This window comes from Spea bombifrons, chromosome 2 (genome assembly GCF_027358695.1).
Source record: "Spea bombifrons isolate aSpeBom1 chromosome 2, aSpeBom1.2.pri, whole genome shotgun sequence".
In the NCBI taxonomy this organism is placed as follows: Eukaryota; Metazoa; Chordata; class Amphibia; order Anura; family Pelobatidae; genus Spea; species Spea bombifrons.
The window spans coordinates 90,018,821-90,034,596 of NC_071088.1; positions in this window are offsets into that span (position 1 = coordinate 90,018,821).

Below are 15,776 nucleotides of genomic sequence, written 5' to 3' on the forward strand. Positions count from 1 at the left end.
GATGTACTCTAATAAGGTACCAAAATTATAATCGAGATTTTTTTTTCCTATGTGTGTATCTTATATATGAATGTAGATCAATGGAAAACCTTAAGTTAACTGCTATAAACTGTTCTAAGAAAAATGTGTCCAAAACATTTTTGTTTTGTTGCTTGCAGTCTAGGGTCACAAAAGGTTTTTTTATTCAGACTGGATTTCAGGAAATGGTGGTCTGGCTAAACATCACTGTGGTTTTGGGTCGTGCATAAAGAGTATGCACAGTGGCAATTGGTGCCCTGCGTAACCTCAACAATTAAAGCTTTTAAACCAAGATGATACGTCAGTATTTAGAAGCATTTGCATACTATATTCAGAATTTTGAGTCAGCATATTCAAAAGTGTGTATATATTTATATGTTTGAATCTGTTTGTTTTTTTTTTTTAGAAAAATACATTTTTTAATTTTACCATAAAAGAAATGTATTTTTTCCACCATAAATGCTGCTTTTAAAAAATTGGTGCATCTTAGTATATATTATACTTGAAACTCAGAAAGGAATGTGGAATTTTTCTATTAGGTTGGTTATTTTTGTACAATGGTAATACATGTTTTATTTATGCTTTATATTTAGTTTGAAAATTCATATTTTAAATTTTAGCTTTGCTTTCCCCAATACCCATCTTAGTGTTGGTATCCAGCCTTTAACTGAATTGCATAGGTATCCTTAACCATTAACTCATTCCATTATGTGAAACTGCAAAGCTGAAACGGCCTGGTCATCTTGAGCCTTGGTGAACCTTCTAAGTGCAGACTTCCAAGTGAAACTGGTAAGTGAGGAGTAATTGACAGGAAGAAGTTAATAGGCAGGAAGGAGGGGAAATAACCTTGTTTAAACGTATTACACTGGTGGTAGCATGTTGGGGAATGCCAATTGTATGCACTTCTGGAGCAGGTGCTTCAGGGGCTCTATTGCTGTAACAACTGTGAGCTGGTTGCCTACTTGTACTTGTGTGCTGCTTATGGTGGATACGGGGCGAAGCAGTTATCTAGGAAACAGAGCTTGGTTAGCCACAACAGGGAATGTAGTGAGAATAGGTTTAGGGAGGCTAGCTCTGGGCTTGCTAAACCCAACAGGAATGTGCTGTGCTCAATAAAACAAACAGGCACCCCAGACAATATATAGGGTGTTTCTCTTTTCCATTTTTTCAGTGTTTTTTTTTTGTTCTGTAAACACATGGGATTTTGGTACTTTCAGTTACGGGAGAGCAAATGTACTATTTTATATTAAACACGTCATTATTTGTAAGGAAATAATATCGATGGGTGATGACGCTTGAGATAGTGCTCACAAGTAGACTGACAGCATCTACTTCAAATTCTTTCCCACATCTGCCATTTAAAATTTCTCTTGTTCACAGAGCCTTACAGGGCTATTTGCATAAAATAGGTTCATATGTGTGCAGTAAGATGCAAAAACAGTTTTGAGCACCACTGGCTTCTATTGTAAACGCTGAACAGTCTGAAGATATGGTAACTTGATGAGAACATTTCTGAAAAGTTGATGCTGGGCTTTTTAACAAAAAGGACTTTATATATACATATATAATAAACATGTCTAAGACTACTTGTAAAATGTAGTTGTGTTTCAATAATAAAGCCTACCAGAACATGTGTCACTTTTGTCTATTTGTTTTCTCTTCTATCACAGAATGTGCCCAAAATTCTTAGTGTTTGTTTTTTTTTGGGGGGGGGGGCAAGTTTCTTCTTCCCACCATAATAAATACCTGGGAACTTCTGGGCTCTGAGCCTACTCTTGCGGGATGCGCACAGTACTGCCCACTGACGTCAATGGGCGGCCCTGCTGATGTTACCCCCATTTTAATGGGGAAATGGGTGAGAAGTGGGCATTTCAAGACCCCTCTCCCATGACCCAGAGGATTTGGGAGACGCGGTCAAACCTGGAGAGTTCGCAGGTATGACCATAATGTACAGACTGGTTCTATTTTAAAAATCCTTAGCATCATTGGTAGAATTATATACCAGTGCCTTATTCTGTGAAGCTTCTCAAGGATCTCCCAATGATAGACACTGGCTCCAGAAAAGCACTGACCTTTGTATTCTTTTCAAAGGAAAAGAGAGAAGGATTACAGGTGGAGATCAGAATGGTTGGAAAGGGCACTAGAGAAACTATAGACCATACATAGCCTAGAAAAAAACTTATGTCAAGACTGTGTCCACCTTCATGAGTATGGGAGTTAATAGACTATGTGTGACCAAAGGATAAGTTAATAGAGAGGATTTTTGAGCAATCAGGGTGTCATTGGGGATATTGAAGGCACCAGGGATGAGAAGTGTGGAAGCCATGCCTAGAGGTGATAAAAAAAAGATATTTGGAGGGCCGGGTGAATTGTATATGTCACCAATGTGTCGAGATAATGGATTCAATAACCAGGGGGCATGAGCCTCAAAGCAGGGAGAGAGGAAACAAAGCAGGAGAATTTGGTGGAAAATTGCAATTTGGGGAGTAGGAGTCCTTTATCAGGCACGAAAGTGTGAGTGAGATGTGAGCCACCATAAATGAGAGTAGAAGGAAAAACAGTGTCAAGGGAGGATAACCAAGTTTCAGTCTGGAGCCTAGACAAGCAGGGAACTAGAGAGCAGTATATCATTATATAATTAGTTAATTATAGGTAAATAATAAGTGGCATGTCTATTAAAATGCTTAGTTACAGATATGTAATTCTGCTTGAGCAACCATAGTTATTGTGCAAACAGGTTTGTAGTGGTATATTTTAAATGACTTTATTAATAGTATTAGCCAGTTTTACAATGACCTGAATGGTGATTTTAGAACTAAAACGATAAACAGAAAATAAATGGATATAGTCAAATGTCTCTGAAATAGCATGTCTCCGAAACTCATTTTTTGTTTCTCTATAGTTTAAAAAAACACTATTTTAAAATAAATTAAGAGTAAATCTGTATTAAGATGAAATGCTTATATTGATAACACTTAGTTATGTGTGCATGTTACCAAAGCTACCCCGAACAACTCCAAAGCATATTAAGTTATTCAACAAGGCATTACAAAACCATGTAAGGCTTAGAGAATCCAAGTATGAGGGTTGCATTTAAAGTAGATCTATATATTTCCCCTACAAAACATTCTGACATTACTTTTTCATTTTTCTATAATATTAGAATTTCTTTTTTTTGGGGGGGGGGTCAGTGCCATAAATTGAAATTGTGTCCTATATTCCAAATAATTGCAAATATTTAATGAATTAGTTGTGTTAACATGCTTAACATAAAAAGGCAAGCAGAAGAGATTTTATCTGCAGACTGGCTCTGCTATTTGTTGTTGTTAGTGTTGTCAGCCGATACCAGGTGAACATGTCAAAAGCATTTAAAATGTTTTATTGAATGTAAGCATTACCAACAGGGTGGAAGGGTTAAAGAGCTGCGTGTTGGTTAATCTCTGATCTGTCTTTTGTATGTAGGCCCTGTACCGAACCTTTAACAGCTGCTCCGCACAATACGGCAGAGGCATGCTGTGCAATTTCGTGTAGCGTGTAGATGGAGCTATGACCTCAAGTTGAGCTTATAAAATACAAATCGTGTGAAAGGACTGCATATTGTGTTTGTACATATGATCATCTGGCTCATAGTCAGGATAGATAGATAGATAGATAGATAGATAGATAGATAGATAGATAGATAGATGAGACAATGAGTGATGAGACCCGCCTATATATTGTACAATGTACAAAACATTTAAATGTACTTTTATACTATATTGTATTGTGTTGTGTTTTTTTATTGATTTAATGCTTTCAAGACTTTAAAGCTTGAGCATTTTTCTTGCATTAGTTTCACTTTTACTGTATGTCTTACAGCAGTAACCAAACCAGTTGAGGCCGAACATTGCATTGTGCACACAGGGCTTGCGCGTCCAATTAACCAACACTTTCTTTAAGCACGTGACCGCCTGCAGCTTACACATGTGCACACGGCAAAAGTGTTTACGTGTGATATAAAAGTGTAGTGTGTATTCAGCAGGTGATTTTAAATCCCACTCTAGTACTGTGTAAGTTCAGATAATGTATGCTATGTCTGATAAGTTTGAACACAGAAATATTCTTTAAATATTCAATAATAAAAATCCAAGTAGTGTTAAAAAGTTTTGGGGCATCATAGAAACATAGTATCTGACAGCAGATAAGAACCATTCGGCCCGTCTAGTCTGCCAATTGTTCCTGTCTTAAAGACTCAGCCCTACATGTTACCTTAGATTAAGGATAGCATTATGCCTGCCCCATACATGTTTAAATTCCCTCACTGTATTAGCCTCTATAGCTTCTGATGGGAGGCAATTTAAAGTATATACCACTTTCTCGGTATAGTAAAACTTTCTGTATATGTAACATATTACATCTAAATTTTTATCCTGCTATTTTGATAGCCCTCCTGTGAACTTTCTCCATTGCGTCAATATTCTTCTGGAGATGGGGTTTCTAGAACTGTGCACATTTCTCTAGGTGAGGTCTAGTCAAAGAGATCTGTAAAGTGGCAAACCCACCTCTCTGTTTCTGCTTGTTATTGCCCCATTCAACTGGACTTGCCCTGGAGATGCTTAGCAATAGTCTTCTATGCATTTAAGCTGGTATATGCAGGAAGTTAATATTGATATTATTATCTTGGGTTTTCTTCTACATCTTGAAGAACTTGAGCCAAAAAAACCCCTAAAAACTTGTCTTCTTACAAATCTTATTGAACAATGGAGGGGAAAGAACATGTCATTAAATTTCATTTACCACTATGTTGTATTAGAATGCCCACTCTTTTTACTACATATATTATACTATGAGTATATATACTGTATATGTAAAGGAAGCTATAGGGAGGGAATGTATAAACCAAACCACAGGGAGGCTTTTACATTACAAATTAGTAGCATATTTGACTGGCCACATAGAATCCAGTGTTATTTTTATTACTTTTTTTGTACTTTCCCCTTAGCTAAGCCATATGGTTTTTTCTGTGGAAAATTGCGTACCTAGGTTTCCTCAAAACCCAAGCTAATTTTAAATAGAGTTTACTCCTAATTATTATTTTTCCTGCCAGGCTGATTTTTTTTAAGGCCATAAATAACAACCTAATTAACATCATATTATAAACTAAACATTTACTATCACATTGACTCTCTCTTCAACAGTTACCTTGATGTATAAGAAATAAAAAATAAAAAAACTGATTAGACATAGTAGGATGGGGGGTGCAGCCTATTACAATGCCACCAAGCATTTTTTAATAGTTTACATGTGATACACGCTTTTTTTTTGGAAGGCCTCCTAATCACAAAAAAATCTGCACAAATACGCTGCTTGAACTACATGTTTAGTACTGAAAATTCTATTCCATACAAATGAAATCAGTCCTGAGGTTAAAAAATGTATAGCTACAATATTCTCTTCAATGCCTGGACAAGTTCTAAATAGGTTGTTTATCAAAGCGCATTTAAAAATGACTAGCAGGTAGGGGGTCTTAAAAACTGTTTGCTTTTTTTTTTTTACTTGCCATCATCTTACTGGTTTATTATTACTAATGGTTTAATATTATTATTATTATCAACAATAGGCAAAATAAATATATAAATAAATCATAAATATGCTATTTATGTAGAGATGGAAGAACCATTCTAAAGCTTTCCCTTGCAAGTTTTAACTATCTATAGTGTATTTATACAACTCTTTGAATAGCTCTTTGCACAAGGGATACATTATTTCAGATTCTCACAAGTTTTAGAATAGATGTTATGTCCCTATAACCTAATAAGTCACAGACATTTCAAGAGGCATTAGTGAACAAAGATGTCAGATTTAGTCACGCTTTGGCTGATATCATTTTGCTCGGTTTCAAAAGAGTTAGCACAGTAATTATTAATGTACAGTTTAGAAATGTTTCAATTGTAAAGTTCCACAAATTAAATGATTTTCAAAGAGGAAGTTAACTTTTTCTTTGATTAGAACACATTAATGCTCTATGTTACTGAGAAGATCTGGTTGGCTTTTGTGTTATTTCCAATCAATGCAAAAATGAATAAAAAGAACAAAGCTTTTTTTTTGCAAACCTAACCACCTGTATTTTAATTAGCAGAAATATGTGATAGCTACAATGAATATTCCATTTACTTTTTCTCTGTAGTCCAAAATGTTACAGAGAAGATAAAAATTGACATATAATTGAAAACAATTATGAGTGATTTTGTACCTGACCTTTAGAGTGCATGTTTATACAACCAAAAATATAACTCGCACTTTCATCTCAAATCATGCTGGTAAATGCACCATTAGTCAATTAGACAAATATCAGAACAGTGGAGCCCTGCTACAAGAGATGTCTTCTGAAATATATATATATATATATATATATATATATTGCAATATGCTTAGCCCATCAACCAATAATACAGTGGCATTATGAATCTGAATGAAAGGTCCATGCAAACAATCAGTGGAGAGGGCAGCTACATTTGTAATTGGTTAGATACAGTGGCATGTTTTGGACAGAATGTCCAAGGAACTTCACAAAACTTGCCCTGCACGATCCATAATAGATGGAGCACATGATATGACTGGAGATCAACAGATAGGATGATAGCACAGAGGTGAGTTATGGGGATGACTGGGATAGTATAAATCAGCCTAAATACACTACCGGTTATATTTTTTGTCAACTGTCATAGCAGTGACATCATCCATCTAAATGGGTGATTCATGATTGGTCAATTATGCTATCAATCAGTTATTATCAAGAATACCCGGCTCTGGCTCAGAGAGGGAACAATCAGCATTTGTTAATATCCAAGCAAACTCCACACATTTTTAGCTAAGACAGGTAGTGTATGTCATAAGCACTCACTGCTGGAGTACTTTGATGATACAGTAAGGTACTCTATTGTATAGTTGCCATTGAGTTGCCAGATACCTATATAGGTAAATGTCAAAACAAGTTCCACAGGATGCCAGGTGTGCAGAGCAGGTAGTTAGCCAGTGCTGGGTTCGGTACACTAAACGGGTATTTGGACAAAGCCAAGATCAGTACACAGAGCGAGTAGTCAGGCTAGCCAGGTATGGTCAGCAAGGTTACAAAATCATAAGGCAGAGAGTAGTCAGATAAGCCAGGCATCAAATCAAAACTTCAAGAACTGGAATAGTAACCACAAATAGCAGGACCACACAAGGATACCTCTGTATATTTTTTTAAATTGGTGCCTAATTTCCCTCGTCCCCTGGTGCACAGCCTGCGCCTCATAGGTTACCTGGTTTCTCCACAGGATCGCGTAGCAGGCGTCTGTCGGGTAAGTGCACGCCACATAGTAACCTCGCACTGGCTAGCATCTGCCTGTCTGACGGTAATGGATCTCAGTGACGTGACAGTGTAATGCCAACTGCCTTTTCTCATTGTTTGAGAAAGGACTGAAAGAGTGGATAATGCTGGTATTGTATCAACAATTCATTACAGGTATTTTTACTACATTTTTTGTGGAGAAGGCTAAACCTACATTTAGTTACTTCAATTGTCAACATTTAATAAGGTTGCCTAGATCCCTCCTGATCCACAAAGTAATCTAGTATAACAAAAGGCAGTGACTCCTGAATAACATATAGGCAAGGGATACTCTCACTGACCTACAGCGTAATCAGCCCTATTAAGAAACTAATTACATCATGCTGCAACTTTCCCCTGAGCCTCAATGTAATCTAATGTTTCAAATAAGGGAATAAAATATAGAGATTATGCTTGCCACCAGGCATAAACCTCAAAATTAAATCCCTGCTAAAAACTATAGTGACATTGTGTTGTGCTTTAAAGCATATACTTGTGTGCCTTCCTAAAATAAAGGTGTGGTTGCATAATCTATAGGAATAGTGTATCAAAACGGAATATACCGTATTTGCTCGATTATAAGACGACCCTGATTATAAGACGACCCCCCAAAATCTGAATATTAACTTAGGAAAAAAGAAAAAGCCTGAATATAAGACGACCCTAAAGGAAAAAAGTTTTACCAGTAGATGTTAATTCATGTAAACTATTTTTTTAAATAAAAGCTATGATTGGGAAAAATATTTTTTTTGTTTTTATTTCTTGTATTTTCCAACCTGTCCCCCAGTTACGCACATCTGCCCCCAGGCTTGCCACTCCAATATGGCACTGTGGCCCATGATATGCCTTTTAACCCTCTATATGCCACTGTGCCCCATGGTATGCCTCTTGACCCCCTATGTGCCACTCTGCCTCCAGAAATGCCTTATACCCCTATATCCCATTCTGGCATTTAGGGGGTTAAAATGCATATTATGGGGAAGAGTGGCATATAGGGAGGTATAAGGCATTTCAGGAGGCAGAGTGGCATTAAGGGAGTTAAAAGGCATTGTATAGAGCACTCTGCCTCCAGAAATGCCTTATACCCCTATATGCCACTCTGGCATTTAGGGGGTTAAAAGGCATATTATGGGGCAGAGTGCCATATAGGGAGGTATAAGGCATTTCAGTAGGCAGAGTGCTCTATTAAATGCCCCCTTAACGCCACTCCAAAAAAGCCCTATGTCCCCATTTAACACACACACACACCCTATACCCCCATTTAACTAACACACACACACACGCTCTCTCTCTCTCACCCCCCTCTCTCCCCTCTCAGCCCTTTCTTACCGGTGCTTCCAGCCGGGGCAGCGGGTTGACGTCGCCTTCCGCTGCAGCCGGAAGGAGGTGGAGTTGGCAGCGGGGGTTTGTATGCGTCCGTCGCGTATACTTTCCCCGGCTGTCAGAGATCAGAGTTCCCCGCACTGGTGCGGCACCGGTGCGGGGAGCTCTGATCTCTAAAAGTCAGGGAAGGTCTACGCGACGGATGCAGACAACCCCCGCTGCTAGCCACACCTCCTTCCGGCTGCAGCGGACGTTTTCTACGCGGATCGCGTAGACGTCAACCCGCTGCCCCGGCAACACAGCAGGAAGCACCGGTAAGTGTGTGTATGATGGGGGAGGGGGGGTGAGACAGGAGGATCCAGGTCCCCTGCAGCGGTGCGGGGGATCTGGATCTTAGTCTCCTAATCAGACCTCTATTTGAGGTCTGATTAGAAGACGACCCCGATTAGAAGACGAGGGGTATTTTTCAGAGCATTTGCTCTGAAAAAAACCTTGTCTTATAATCGAGCAAATACGGTATAACTTGGTGAGTACTCTAGGGTACCAAAAAGGAATACATAACTTGGTGAGTAAGTAAAGAGGTTGATGAATGCAACAAGAACCAACCTTTTAGGAAAGAAGTATACTTAAATAATTATAGTCTATTCACTAGAATACAAATGCGGGTTGGCAGAAACTACAAGATTGCATGAGTTGGATCTGAGCGTCTCTCTTACCCTCCATCCCATTCCCGGTCGAATTGAACAGCTAAAATGGTTTAACCAGTTGGGGAGGCATGCTCCTCTACCTTTATCTCCTATCCTGTGGGATATAACAGAACAAAAAAATTACAATCATAAGTCGCATCAACCTCTAGGTTTAACTGGTTTTGTTAGCTATCTTTTTTTTACGTTGCACCTATTGCAAATGGTTCATTGGATAGATGTTTGCATTTCTATTTAATTCTCTTAACCCCTTTTTTCACACAGCGCTAGAGACAGACAGAGGGGAGGCATGGTGACTCCTCAAAGGGTTAAATGGTTTTTAACGCCACCCATTCCAAGTGGTAGGGCCTGTGGTTTGGGAGACATAGATTGTGACGGACCCTGTGAAGACGGATGGTCTCTGCCGTCAATAGTTCCAGAGATCTCCTATGGTCCCCTCGGTATACTCCAGACTTCCTGTAACCAAGTAGTTACACTCCACGATGAAGTGTCCCTTGTCCCTAAATCACAGACACAGACACGGTCTTAGGCTTGAACAAGTAAGAATCTCCTTTATTGTACACCAAACACCAACTTTATACCTGAGACCATCTTGAAAAGAACAATACATAATTACATTAGCTTAAACACTTTAACTGGCACCAATCAGGAGAGCGCTAGAACAGGGAGCAACCAATCACAGTGTAGGGGGTGTGGTCAGGTGTGGCCCAAGTCCCATTAACTTAGGGACCAATCAAAAGGGGAGCTACTCTCCCTACCATATATGGATTTCCGGGGGTGTGGCTGTAGCGACCAATAGGGAAGGTGCCTACCTAGCAGACCCCTACAATCCTCCCTCAGATGCTCCTGTGACATAGATAAACTACTGTATTGGCTCGGATATAGGCCGCCCCCGTATATAGGCCGCACCCTAAAAGTTTGGTGCTTTTTTAAAGAAAAAGTTTTTTTCTTTAAAAAAAGCACCAAAAAACATGCTGCCACTCTGTCCTCTCCCCCCCCGAGATATGCTGCCACTCTGTTCTCCCCCTCCGAGATACGCTGCCACTCTGTCCTCTCCCCCTCCCCGAGATACGCTGCCACTCTGTCCTCTCCCCCTCCCCGAGATATGCTGCCACTCTGTCCTCTCCCCCTCCCCGAGATATGCTGCCACTCTGTCCTCCCCCCTTCGAGATACGCTGCCACTCTGTCCTCCCCCCCTTCGAGATACGCTGCCACTCTGTCCTCCCCCCCTTCGAGATACGCTGCCACTCTGTCCTCCCCCCCCTCGAGATATGCTGCCACTCTGTCCTCCCCCCCCCCCGACTTACCAGAGCAGACTCCCGGGTGTCTTACGGGGCCGGAGGGGGACATCTATGCACATCGTGTATACAACTCCCGGTACCGGCACTCAGCGCAAGTGCCGGCACCGGAAGTTGTATACGCGTATTGCGTAGATGTCTTCCGCCGGCCCTGCAAGACACCCGGGAGTCTGCCCTGGTAAGTCGGGGGGGGTAGAATGCATTGTGCGCACGTTCACCGGCAACGGCGCATCGCGCTTAGACAACCTCCCGTGGGAAGTGCTGGCACGGGAGGCTGTCTGAGCGTGTCAGACAGTAGGATACAGGTCCCCTGCACCGCTGCGGGGGATCTGTTTCCTAACCCCGCTGCCTGCCCTTCGCCCGGGACTGCATGTCCCGGGCGTCGGGCGCTAGACCCCGAATATAGGCCGCACCCCCACTTTAAAGACTTAAAGTGGGGGGAAAAAGTGCGGCCTATATTCGGGCCAATACGGTATATTCCCCTTAAGGTTATGATCACTTATTTACCCCCTCATAGCTCTAGGAATGGAAAAGGGGAAGGTTGGGAGTTATATGTACACCCATAGGATTATCTATGTTTTAAACCTCAGATTTACCTATGGGGATGACATAGGTGGGCTCTGTGCTCCCTGGTGGCTAATTATATCGCTTTCTACCCAACCCAGGGTGAGGGAATGGGGATACTTGTCAGTCCCATGCTTAACAAGGTGTTTGGGAGAATTATGGTATTATTTATTATTTTATTGTATCATTTTGGATATTTTTTTCCTCTGAAGATGAGGACATATAAGTCATCATTCCACTCTCATCACCTCACCTGCCACTCGCAAAATGTTGCATCACTCGCATGTACTTGCATGCAGCTTTTTATGTTAGTTGTGTAAGTTGCTATGCAAATTCATGGGTTAATGAATATGTGTGTTGCTTGCTTTTTATAACTAACTTCAACTCAATTTACCTGCTGCATTTTTTACCAACATGCTGTCTAATAACCCTGAATGTCTCTTATTAATTTCCTTAGAATCAATTAAGAAAAAAGTAAGAGTGTCATGGATGGAGACAGTGTTGATTACTTGAATTAGAATGCTGAGTTAGAGAATATATAAGTTGGCACCAAAGTGCATGGGATAATGTAGCATACCGTCAGACAAGCCAAGGTCAGGATACCAGTAGTTGAAGAACAACATGTGCCAATGGTCAGGATGCAAGGTATCAGAAACAACAAAGGCAGGGCAAAAAATGTAGTGAGACACACAGAAGGCAGAAAGTAAGAGTTAGTTAAAATAAGCACTGGGATAAAGGCATTTGTGTGGGACCTGTATGGGACGTTAGACTTTCCGTTTAATGCCGGTTTTGTTGAATGGTGTATTAACACATAAATATATACCAGGTATTTTAGCACTTTAGAATATGCAGTACCTTGGACAGCTGTCATGGACCATCTTAGCGTCACAACAGCGTGGATGCAAGATAGCTGCCAGCAAACTGCTGAATTTTGTTAACTCAGACTTCTGGTTGACAGGTGGGTCAATCACATGAAAGCTAAACCACATCGATAGCTAGAAGATAGCTCAGCTGTGACTTATGCCTCAAGCTGACCTAGAGGGCTTCACAAAGAGAGAGCCATGAAGATACAGAAATTGAAACAAAGGCCCTATTTGGAACTTCTGCAGACTTTAAAAAGTAAAACAATTTAGTTAAACAAAAGTGCAGAACATCACAAAAAATTCAAAGCACTTTTGCTCAAAATGTGCAAAATGAAAGAAACCATCTGTATTGGTTAAGGTATACAGCTTATTGTAGCTTAAGATGAACAGTTGGTAATATGTGTATATATATATATATATGGGTAGAACTATATAGCATTACTGAACTAACATTTTGGTTAAAGATATGTAGCTCTAAATATAAATATATATGATGGACAATTGGAAATTAACAGAATATAGGACAGTGATTAATTTATTGTGATGAAGGCTGTATGAGTGATAAACAACAACATATTAGAATGCAAAGCAAAAGCACATCAAGAGCAAATTGCCTAACTTGGGCCCCAGGATTGGGTTTGAATGAGAAAAAAATACATTTTTAATATATTACTTAAATATAGCTATTGTTCTATTTGCTACTATGGACTCTTATGATGGTTCTTATTTAATGCAATGGATTTTTATTAAACTAGTCTGGGAAAGAGTTAACCAAGTTACACCTTGCTAGTGTGCCAAAGGGTTGAGGCCCAAGGCCTTAGGGTCAATATGAACCCTCTTTTTACTTTGGCTTTAAGAGGTACTGAAGAATTGTTTTGCTTCAGGGCACCTGGGACATAAACCAAACACTGATTTGACGTTTTTTTTAATTTAATAAACATTGTTTCAAATCTTGGTTTACCAAGAACCATTCTACAACATCAGTAAGCAACATGAGATTTCTGGATATTACAGAAGACGAACTCCTACAATATTAGCTGAGCATGGTCAAAGATAAGAAGAGTGCCTATACCTAGGTAAGTATTATGTGAATTGAAGTTCCACACAGCAAATGATTACACACTATTTGACAATTTTTGACACACACTATTTTCATTTTGTATGAATTCAAATATGACTTATTTTGTGTCATGAACCACTGAATAGAAACAGCAGTATCCCCCTAATGATGTGTGCATGAAGAATGAACCAGTAGAGACATTACCATACAAACGTGACATTTTTTAATTTGTGATGCTGATCTGTGGCCATTTTCAACATTGCTAAAGTGTAAAATTTTAGTATTTATACAATATGTTATATAACAACTTACCCAATATATCCACTTAGTGCTTGCCAGGTTATAAGAATTTCTTGCAAAAAACGCATACAGTCATATTATCCTAAGAGAAAAGTCTAAGTGGAGGCTATCTTGAGGATCCCGAATTAATGTTGGGAATGAGGGGAATCCGAGGAAAATTGATGGCTGGATCAGCCAAAAAGGACATATAAAAACTAACTCCACTCTCGTCTGACTTGTTGGGTCCAGCCCTTAATGATTGCAACATCTATAGTTGAAGTGGAAGATAAAGCCTGCTCAGAGAGCTCAACATTTTTTGTAATGGGTCCGAGGACATCTAAGAACTGATCTTGGCAACTTTTTAATGAATGATCAATCCCTTTGCAGGGGTTCTTCATAGACTGGACGATCTTGAGGTCTACGTCTGAAGTCCGACAGGCCTTCCTCTTGAGTGAAGGTCTGGGGCATCCAGCCTTAAGCTTACTCCTGGAAACCCTATCCAAGTATCAGGGGCGTAACTAGAAACCTCAGGGCCCCGGTGCAAGAAACTGTTAAAGGCCCCCCCACCCTCAACCCATCTATCCCTTTCTCACAATCTACCCTCTCCCTCCCTACCCCCCTTCTCACGATCTACCCTCTCCCTCCCTACCCCCCTTCTCACGATCTACCCTCTCCCTCCCTACCCCTCCCTTCTCATGATCTACCCACTGCCTCCCTACCCCCCTTCTCACGATCTACCCACTCCCTCCCTACCCCTCCCCTTCTCACGATCTACCCACTCCCTCCCTACCCCCCCTTTGTAGGTCACTTACCGTCAACTCCTGTGTTGGGAGCGTGAGGCGTTTGTCTCGGGTGCCAGCGCTTCACTGCTGAGCGCCGGCATATGACGTCATATGCCGGCGCTCAGCGTGAAGTGCCGGCACCCGAGACAAACGCCTCACGCTCCCAACACTGCACTCTGGGCAGCGCTGAGGCAGGCAGCGGCGATGGCAGCAGTGATGGCGGCTGCGGCAGCGGCGGCGGGGAGCGGAGGCATCCTGGATTTCTGTCAGTCAGGCTGAAAACGACCGCTCGGCAACTCTTGGGCCCCCCTGACTGGCAGAACTCCAGTCGCGACCCCTGCGACCCCGGTAGTTCCGCCACTGCCAAGTATCTACAAAGCCAATATACATCATGATATGCTCCATAGGGAGCCATTGGGATGATCTTAGATGTTTAATTAGTCCTGAGTTAAAAAGAGGTTTACCTTGCTTGTCACGTAATTCTATCAAGGTCCTCTTGGTTTTACTTTAGCTGCCCCTGATTTTATTTCTTTTTGAAGGGAACAGAACAAGCTCTCAGCTAAACCTCCAACTCCAAGTAGAGAGCCAGTCTCTGCATCCTCCAGGATAACAGTGGGCACCAGAGTCCATATTTACAGAGAAATAATTGTATCAATAATCTGTTGAAAAAGAGTAATAAAGAAGCACACATACAGTTGTATATCTATAACGCCAGTGTAATTTAACACAGAAAACCTTTAATAAATAAAACTCCGAAACAGACTGAACTAAAAAGGTTTGAACCAGGGATGATATATTAGAAGCCAAACTGCTATAAAAAGTTATAGTAAAGTTGACAAACGTAACTATGAAGCAAAACAGTGAAAACCAAAAACATATCTCAACGCCGATAGCCTGTCAAGTCAGCACAGTGAAAGCAGGATGTGCAGGTGTTGGGCTCTCCAGAATGTTGCCTACTATGGCAACCAGACACATGCGCTGCAACAAGACGGAGAAAATGGAAGGTAGGAATGGCCATTAGAGGTGCATCCAAAAACAAAATGTGCTAGACACAAGAAAAGGGAGGAGAGGCAGAAAACACTTAGAAATAACCAGTTAACAGCCCAACAGGACAGCCAGAGTCTTAAAGAGAAGGCCTCAAAATGAAACTTGAAACGCTAGTGCCAGGTAAAAAGAGAAAAATACAGATACAGGGAAACAAGGAAAATAAAGGAAAACAAAAGGTAACAATTTATGGGTGTGAGAAAATACATTTAAATGCAAATATAAATTAGTATTAACAAGTACTCATCTGTGGAGCCAGCAAAGAAAGAAGAGGTTGTAAAGGGTGTTGGGGACTTTATAGTGAAGGATGGCATTTGATTTGCTGGGTACCTACCATTGTTTTGTTGGGAAAATGTTCCATTGCTGCTGGGAGTTTACTAAAGAAAGACACATGCACTAAATATGAAGCCTCCTGACTGCAATAACATCATAAGTGTCTGTTGTTATCATATACGTTCTATTGTTATTGCTGTTCCAATATATGTGGGTA